Here is a 10,277-nt window from a genome sequence, read left to right on the forward strand (position 1 = left end):
GACGCCGTGGACCGGACACACCGTTGGAGAAAGAAATTTATCAGGTAAACATAAATTCTGTTTTTATAACGTCTTAAACTCTTTACTACAGGGAATTTCAGGAAAAAAAACTTGCCCAAAGTATATGAGATTTTTAGCATTTTTGCTATCACTCCGTTTAAACAGAAATAGAGCCTTTGTTTTTTTTTATTAACCTATGGAAACTATATATATTTTTAAAGTAGAAAACCCATTTTGGTATATTTCATGCCACTATTTGGCCACCAAATACGATCATATAAAAAAAAATATTTAAACACAACTACTGCAGTCATTAGAAAAATGGTTGTAAAAGCTTCTTTTGGATCCCCTTTGTTGAGACATAGCAGACATGCATGGCTTTGCCATTGGTTTTTGGCAATTAGAAGGCAGCTAATTGCAGCTGCACACCACACTTCTGAAATTCCCAACATTGAATAGGTTAATCAGTTAGATTGTAAGGTTTATATTTGCTTTAGTGTAGGGATTACCCTTCCACCTGAGACCTCCCAGCCCCTGATCCCTCCCAAACACCTCTCTTCCCTCCTCCCCCAATGAGTCACCATGATCTTATGTACTGGCAGACATCCTGCCAGCATGCAGTTTAGGGTGTTTTTATTTATTTATTAAATATCTATTTATTATTTCTGTAGTGTAGATTTCTCCTCACCCTCCCATCTCCCTCATCCCCCCAAATAGCTTTCTAACCCCCCCATTCCTCTCCGCCATATTTGTTGCTGGCAATCAGTACTGTGTTATGTAGTGCCTACGTTAAAATGGCAAACCATATTAAATGGGCTATCAACTTTTCATTACATTTTTGTAAATTCAACTCCACAGATTTAGAAGGTTGTTCGCAAACATTGTTTGAAAGAACGTCCAATCTAACCAATGGCAAAGGAAAATATAATCTAAATTTATTGCATCTGATGTAAGAGAGAGTCTACAACTTTATTTTTAGCTTTGGCAATAGTGGCTATGGGCGAGAAACAAATAGAATTAATACTTAAAGGGATAGCAAACCCAATTTTTTTATTTCATGATTCAGATAGACTGTGCAATTTTAAGCAACTTTCTAATTTACTCCTATTATCAATTTTTCTTTGTTCTCTTGCTATCTTTATTTGAAATGGCAGGAATGAAAGCTTTGGAGCCGGACTATTTTTTGTTCAGTACCCTGGATAGGGCTTGCTGATTGGTGCCTGCATTTAGCCATCCAATCAACAAGCGTAACCCAGGTTCTCAACCTAAAATGGTTTCAAAGTTTTATTCCTCCTTTTTTAAATAAAGATAGCAAGAGAACAAAGAAAATTTGATAATAGGAGTAAATTAGAAAGTTGCTTAAAATTGCACAGTCTATCTGAATCATGAAAGAAAAAAATTGGGTTTAGTATCCCTTTAAGCAGGAAACCTTTTTAATTAAAAAACTCTGTACAGCACACTTTTACAAATAATACATCTCACTCACTCATGTCTTAATGTAACTGACTTGTATAGCATTAGAAACATTTAGAGCTAGATTACAAGTGACGTGCGATCCTTAGTGCAAGATGCTTATCCTTTGTGCAACCTCCCCCAAAAAATACTGACAATCTGGTATTACAAGTAGATGGTTAAAGGGACAGACAAGTAAAAATTTAACTTTTTTGACTCCGATAGCGCTACTTTCCAATTTACTTGTATCATCAAATGTGCCTTGTTTTCTTTGTATTCTTTGTTGAAAGATAAACCTAGGTAAGGTCAAACTGATTTCTAAAACGTTGAAGGCCACCTCTTATCTCAGTGCATTTTGACAGTTTTTCACAGTTAGCTAGTTCATGTTTGTCATAGAGATAACATTGTGCTCAATCCAGTGGAGGTTTTTATGAGTCAGCGCTGATATGCTAAAATGGATGTCTGTCAAAAGAGCTGAAATAAGGGGACGGTCTGCAGAGGCTTAGATATGAGGTAATCATAGACGTAAAATGTGTATTAATATAACCGTGTTGATTTATTCAAAACTGTGGAATGCGCAATAAAGGGTTTATCTGTTTTTAAACAATAACAATTTTCAAGTAGACTGTCCCTTTAAATATTTTAACTAAAGCATCAAAATGGCAGAATATTTTTTTAGCATCCTATACTATCAGTGCGCTCAATGTGGTTGTATTAGCAGTGAGTTAAGAGTTCTACTTGAGCGCGCAATTCAAAATAGAGCTGTCAAATTTACAACTCTTTGAGACCTGAAGTAAATGATTATTGCTTGCTAGTTTCCATGACAAAACACACAAAAATGCTATGGAAATAAATGTTTTAGACCATTAAATACTGTAGCACTTGATAATCGCCAATTATATAATAAAAAGAAAATGCAATAGCAATTACTATTCATTTCAAACAAGTAGTAGTTTATTTTTTGTGTCATATTTCAAAGTTAATTCTGTTTCCCTCCTCCTGCATCACATGATAACCATCAGCCAATCACACAAACATATACTCTTGCACATGCTCAATAGGAGCTGGTGCCTCAGAAAGTGTATATATAAAAAGATTGTGCACATTTTCATAATGGAAGTAAATTGGAAAGATAATTTTTTAAAATTTAATGTTCTGTTATTAATATTATTATTATTTATTTGTATAGCAAAGCAAAATTCTGCCTTCGCCCATGCCCAGTTAGTTTCCCACGTAGATATAATACTATGCTTTATTGTAACCTATCTATTCTAAGTTAAGATGCAGTGGTTTATCTCACCCTTTTTAGCAATGTGCGACTCTCTGTCATACCTCTTTTAATCTACTTAAATTCCCACCTCCCCCCCCCCATAGTCTCATACAATATACCTCCTACAGGAGGGTTCACTATGCGGTTTTTCTAGTTTGTACCGCACCCTTTCTACTATCTTCATATGTTCATCTTGCAGTGCACCATAAAATTGTCCATAGTTCCCCTTCATGGAATAGCAAGATTGTTTAACATTAGCATTACTAATAACTTGTTCACAGCTATTGCATTTAACGCAACTTATAATATACTTAGGAAAATAATTCCTCTTCCATGGTTTCTTTAACCTTGCGGGGTCTATGAATAGCTCCACCTGTTATTCGAGGAAATCATACTTGTTTAAAAAAAGAGGTACTTCCTTTATATTGTACTATTTTATTTTTGCCGTTTCACACTCGCTATTAAGTGTTGTAATTGTCTTTACATGTGAATCCCAGGCAAATTGTTGTTCCTACCTTGATGTACTTGACTATATTATTGTATTGCACCTGTTGAATACCTCAATAAAAAATTCATTTAAAAAAAAAAAAAGCAAAATTCTGTAGTGCTGCTCTGTCTGAACAATAACATTATCATTTTTACTTTAGTGTCCCTTTCAGTTAAATTAAGAGTTGCCAATGGGATAAGACGTGGAAGATATCAAAGGTGTATGTGTGTGTGTGCATATGCATATAGATGCACGTATATGTGTATATGTATATAGGTGTGTGTGTATGTGTGTGTATGGGCATATGTATATTCTGTAGGTGTGCTTATATTTCTATATGTATATAGGTTTGTATATAGGTGTGTGTATATGTGTATAGTTGTGTGTGTATGCACGTGTGTGTATGTGCATATGCATATAGATGCGCGTATATGTGTATATGTATATAGTTGTGTGTGTGTGTATGGATGTGCATATATGTGTATATGTATATAGGTGTGTGTATGGGCATATGTAAATTCTGTAGGTGTGCTTATATTTGTATATGTATATAGGTTTGTATATAGGTGTGTGTATATGTGTAAATGTATATAGGTATGTATATATTTGTATATGTATATAGGTGTGTGTATATGTGTATGTATATATAGGTGTGTGTGTATATGTGTATATGTACAGTATATAGATGTGTGTGTATGCGTATGTAGATGTGTGTGTATATGTGTATAGTTGTGTGTATATGTATGTATATCAAAGGTGTATGTGTGTGTATGTGCATATGCGTATAGATGCGCGTATATGTGTATATGTATATAGGTGTGTGTGTATGTGTGTGTATGGGCATATGTATATTCTGTAGGTGTGCTTATATTTGTATATGTATATAGGTTTGTATATATGTGTGTGTATATGTGTAAATGTATATACAGTAGGTGTGTTTATATTTGTATATGTATATAGGCGTGTGTGTGTATATGTGTATGTATATATAGGTGTGTGTGTATATGTGTATATGTACAGTATATAGATGTGTGTGTGTATATGCATATGTAGATGTGTGTGTATATGTGTATAGTTGTGTGTATATGTATGTATATAGGTGTAGGTGTGTGTTTATCTATATGTGTGTGTATGTGCATATGTAAATAGGTGTGCGTATATGTGTATATGTATATAGGTGTGTGTATATATCTGTATAAGTATATAGATGTGTGTATATGTGTATGTGTGTGTATGTGCAAATGTATATAGGTGTGCATAGATGTGTATATGTGTGTGTGTGTATATATATGTGTATAGGTGTATGTGTATATGTGTATATAGGTGTGTGTGTATATATTTATATGTATATACATATAGGTGTGTGTGTATATGTGTAAATGTATATAGGTTTGTGTGCGTGTATATGTATATAGGGGTATGTGTGCATATGTATATAGGTGTGTGTGTATATATATATATATATGTATATGTATAGAGGTGTATGTGTGCATGTGCATATGTTTATAGGTATGTGTATATGTGTATATAGGTGTGTGTATGTGTATGTGTATATAGGTGTGTGTGTATATGTGTATAGTTGTGTGTGTGTATCTGTATATAGGTGTATGTGTATCTATATAGGTGTGTGTGTATAAATGTATATACATTTAGGTGTATGTGTATGTGTATATGTATATAGGTTTGTGTGTGTTTATATGTATATGTATATAGGGGTATGTGTGTGTGTGTTTATATGTGTTTATCTATATAAGTGTAGGTGTGTGTATATATGTATATAGGTGTATATATGTGTCTATGTATATAGGTGTATGTGTGTGTGTTTATATGTGTATATCTATATAGATGTATGTGTGTGTGTGTGTGTAGGTGTATATTTATATAGGTGTTTGTGTGTGTGTGTATAGGTGTATATGTATATAGGTGTGTGTGTGTGTGTATATGTATAGGTGTGTGCGTGTGGCTTAGTGCTCAAGTGATATCTTACATGAAATTTTGTGCAGGCCCAATATAGACGTCTGTTATGTGAGGGATTTAGCGCAGCTCATCTATCCGACATACAGATGATAGTGTTTCCTAGACTATCACTTGACCACTAAAAAAAATACTTTTGAGTGCAAAAATAGAAGCACTATTGATTGTGCTTAAGCAATGTTAACACATAATATCGCTAATATGTTTTTGCTCCACTTGTAATCTAGTTCTCAATGTATATCTGTATCAGGGACGTGCACTCATAGGAGGCAGGGGAGGCAGTGCCTACCCTGTCATATGTGGCCAAAGCTTAATTAAATTTTAATTAAAACAAAAAAAAGTCCAAAATAAAAATATTTCCCCCCCATGTAATGCTATGGAGAGGCAGGTACAGGAACGCTTCTCTCCATTGCAGTACATGGGTCAAAGGAAAAGCTGTGCTGCAGCGCCACCTGTGTTCTGTCAATATATTAACAGCAAAAATTGGGACCAATAGGAGGCACCCCTCTTGATGCCTCCTAGCAATTGAAGAATATATAGATTAATCAGAAGAAGGATGCAGTGAGCAGGGTCATGTGGAAGCTGAGGTAACCTAAGAACAGATGACACCAAGCAGAAGAGTAAAGTAGTATTCTACATCTCTTGTGATTCACAAATTGTGTTCAGATACAGCTCATTAACAGGGGTGGACAGTAAGTGAACATAACCCAATATTGACAGGAAGTCAAAGGGTCAATTCAAATTTAAATCCATAATTTAAAACCCAGAGTTTGAAGTTAAGGGTGCAGTGTCCACATTATTTAAATTAAAGTTTTTGACATTGAATATTGCTAAGCCTCCCTTTTTCATGATTATTTGATTTAATTAGGTACAAACTCCATATATGTTATGTCTGTTCAGTCAGATGATGCAGTATCTATTTTTATTTTTCTCTGTGTCTCCATTTATTTAAAGACTGCTGTTAACTTGTAGTTCACAAATCAATTGAAAGCTGTTGCATTGTGTTTTTAATATGTGCTGCTTTTATACAAGTTTATATTACTAAAAAGGAGATAATAAGTCATTTAAAAAATATATGTAATTATTGCAGTTGCTAAATGTTTTTAGAAATAATGCCACTGTAAAGTAACTAGTTAAACACATAGTCAAAGGGAGACATTTAAAATCAAACTTTCATGATTGAGGTAGAGCATGCTATTTTAATAGACTTTTCTAGTTATTTATATTTTGAGAATTAGCATCAACTGTTACTTGCCCCATGTCAGCAAATCAAATTAGTTTTTGAAAGGAACATGAAAGTCATAATTACATTTCCATCATTCAGATAGAAATTGCACACAAAAAATAAATAAATAAACTTTCTATTTTACTTTTATTATTATGTACTTCATTCTTTTGGTATCCTTTGGTGTCCTTTGGTGAAGAGCATACCTAAGTGGGTTGTGCACGTGCGTTTCTTGAACACCATATTGCAGCAGCTGTGTTAGCAGTATTGATAACTTGTCCTTTGTGTAAAGCTTGTATGGTAAATTATTTCCAATTTTACAATACAGTAGTTAGTAGAGAAGAGATTGTGGATCATTCTAATTGCTTAGTAACTGGCACTGTGCCACAGAATTATGTGAGTGTGTATGTGAGCAGAGTGTGTGTGGGTGTCAGTGAGCAGAGTATGTGTGCTTTATTCTCCAGGTAATCAATAAATGTCCGATGAGCTGGTGCTTTAGTGCAGTGTTTCTCAACAATGGTCCTCAAGTACCCCCAACAGGCCAGGTTTTCATTATAGCTGAATCAGTGCACAGGTGAAGTAATCAGCTGATCAGTAACTCAGTGGTTACTAACTCACTCTCACCCATCAACTGATTATGTCACCTGTGCACTGGTTCAGCTATCATTTAAACCTGCCCTGTTGGGGGTACTTGTGGCCCTTTGTACATGTGTTTATCCGGCGTATCATATCTAGTGCCTCACCAGCCTCTGACCTCACTGCACATCCCTGATCTGTATTGAACTGTAATAGGTGTATTTCTTTGGTTTTCCGTCAACCAGTTTGTTCTATGAGCTGTCTCGGACATGTGGATTGACAAATAAGACTATTATTTACCTGCCATACATCAGCATATCTGGTAATGAACAGAAATAATGGTTTTGATAATCTTGTGAATCTCTCTGTACTCTAAAGGGATCCCCTTTTCACATGTATTGGTGAAATGTTTCCCCTTGAGTGTGAATTTTAAAGATGTGGGCATGCCAAGCACAGATCACATCACAATTATAAGCGCACATTCATTTACTGATATAGGACTACTAGGTAATAAATACACATGAAAGTAAGAACAAGTGACCTCTCAGATAAGCAACAACCGGGGAGGGGAGAGGTTGAGAATACCTAACAAACCTCTATGGAGCTGCTTGTGATACACATGAGAAGTGTGGAACAGATGCTTACAAAGTTCTACTCTTCTTTTCTTTGACCTAGCTCTCACAGCTCTAAACAAGGTAGTCACACAGGTCGAAGAAACCTCCTAAACCTCAATAGGACTGTATGTGAGACACATGAGAAGTGTGGATCAGATGCTTATTTTCTTTCAACCAGCCCTCACAGTTCTAAATAAGGTAGTCATTCAGTGCTATCCCTTATTGCTTATGAAGTTTGGGGACCCATTAGCTGAAGACATGGGTGTAAGTAGATATATTGGGGGTAACTGTGATGAGAGTTGGAAGTGATGTCACTGGATGGGGGCGGGGCTTATGTCTGTTTGTCTGTGTCGCAATTACTTAGTGAGATCAATGCTACCAGATGTATATTTCCATGCTCTGCAATAAAATAGAGTTGTACCATCTTTGCTTGCCTGCGCTTCTGTTTCCTGATTGATAACGATGTAGAAGTTTACCCCACCAGAGCCTTTTGATTTCTCTCAGCCTGCAGGTTGGCCCAGATGGTATCAGTGGTTTCAGCGATTCAGAATTGCTTCCAAGCTGGACAAGGAAAGTGGTGAAGTACAAGTTAATTCTCTTTTATACTCTATGGGGAAAGATGTGGAGCCAGTTTTCAATGCCTGTACTTTCCAAGAAGGGGAAGAATTTGTCTTTGAAATAGTTATGAATAAACTCAGTGCCCACTTTGAGCCCAAAAGAAATGTGATCCATTAGAGGGCTTGTTTTCACAAATGTGCCCAGAGTGTGGGAGAATCTGTGGAGTCATTTGTGCGCAGCCTGTATGAACTAGCTGAATTATGTGAGTTTGATGTTGCTTAAGAGGAGCAAATCAGAGACTAGTTATAGGAATTGCAGATGCTGACGTCTCACTGAAGCCGCAGGTGGAGGCTGATTTAACATTGGATGGGGCTATAGGATGGCTCGCCAGAGTGAACTGGTGAAAAAGCAAAGTGCTGATCTGAGGTCTGAGAGTATTGTGGATGAAGTGCAGCAGTTCAGGAGAGCTGCCAGTGAAAGGCACAGTGTGAGCGGTAGACCTAGGGCAACAGATAGGCCCAGAAGTGGGGGCGCAGCATGCCTGATGCACACGGTGCAACCGTGCCCATGATCAGAATGTCATATGCCCTGCTAAAGACAAAAGATGTAGAAAATGTAACAGAATGGGTCATTTTGAATTGGTGTGTAAAACTGAATATATTAAGGAGATGCAGGAGGATAGCGACCAGGAGGGTCAAGAAGTGTCCTTTGTGAGGTCTGTTGTTGAACGGCCGGGTTCAGATGAAGACTGGAGGGTTACTCTTACTGTAATGGGAGCCAAAGCTGCCTTTAAGATTGACACAGGAGCAGACATCACTGTTCATAAAACTGCCTTGACAGCCCCAGCTGGCGAAAGCTACAACAAAAGTCCATAGTTCTGGCGTCCGCATTGATTGTGCAGGAAACTTTCTTGCCAGCTGCGAGTACAAGCAAAGGAAATTCACCATATGATTAGAGGTCAGTGTGTTAACAATTTATTGAGCAGAAAAGCAGCCTGTGGTTTGGGCCTAGTAGCCAGAGTGAATGAAATCTCAGAATATATGTTTGGTGAATTGGGCCTACTGAATTGCAACCCATTCCGTATATCACTTAAAGATGGCACAGTCTCATACAGCATTACCACTCCCCGTAGAATTCCGTTCCCGCTCATGCCTCAAGTGGAGAAGGATCTTCTGTGTATGAAGGGGGTTATTGAAGAGGTTGTTGAAGCAACTGCCTGGAGTGCCTCCATTGTGCCTGTTGCGAAGAAAAACGGGAAAGTACACATCTGCGTAGACTTGAAAAGGCTGAATGAAGCGGTGAAGAGAGTATAAGGAATAAATTCCTTTAAGGAACTCAACTGCTGTACCTTTAAAAGTATAATTTGTATCACTGCATAATGTGAAAATCCTTTATTGGAAGAAAGGATTCAGTAAATATATAGTGAGATTTAGTAGTAATGAGTTCAGTATATTACTTCATATACAGAATTCCTTATTAAGTTTACACTCCAAAAGCAAGAGGAAAATAAATAGATTCCTAGGTTAAAGGAAAGCAAATGATATTATAAAGTCTTATCTCCTCTTTCTAAATAATACACAATAGAACCTTAAGAGGTTAAGTTTTAGGTATACAGTCCAGAATTACTGTCAGAGGTATTACAGGAAATATAAACAATCTTGTAAATACGTTGAACTAAATGGGTTTACCTTGCTTGTAGATTTGGGGTCAGAAGTGATATGCTGCTGAGTTTGCTTGTGCAGCGTAAATTGCAGCCGCTGTAAGAACAGTTGACATCTGTTCAGAGAACAAGTCTCTATGTGCTGAGATCCTTCGGTAGCTCAGGTAAGAGCGGTAGCGGGTGCTGTGTTACAAGGAGTGAGAGGAATTACACTTACCTGCAATCCGTTAGAGTCTGACGTCAGAGATGGGAGGAGTCAGAGGAGCCATCGATCCGGTCCGGTCAGGTTAACGGATCTTTTACCCGTAGATAAACATCAAAGGTGAGAGGGTTTGAGTACTGAGACTCGGCAGATCTTTCCTAGCTGAAAGATATGAGGGAAATCAGAAAGCTGTTAAGTAGCGTGAGTCACGGCTGGAAATCACAGTAGCTGATACAATGTCTCCGGTCTGTGAATAAAC

Source organism: Bombina bombina, chromosome 6, assembly GCF_027579735.1.
Source record: "Bombina bombina isolate aBomBom1 chromosome 6, aBomBom1.pri, whole genome shotgun sequence".
NCBI lineage: Eukaryota > Metazoa > Chordata > Amphibia > Anura > Bombinatoridae > Bombina > Bombina bombina.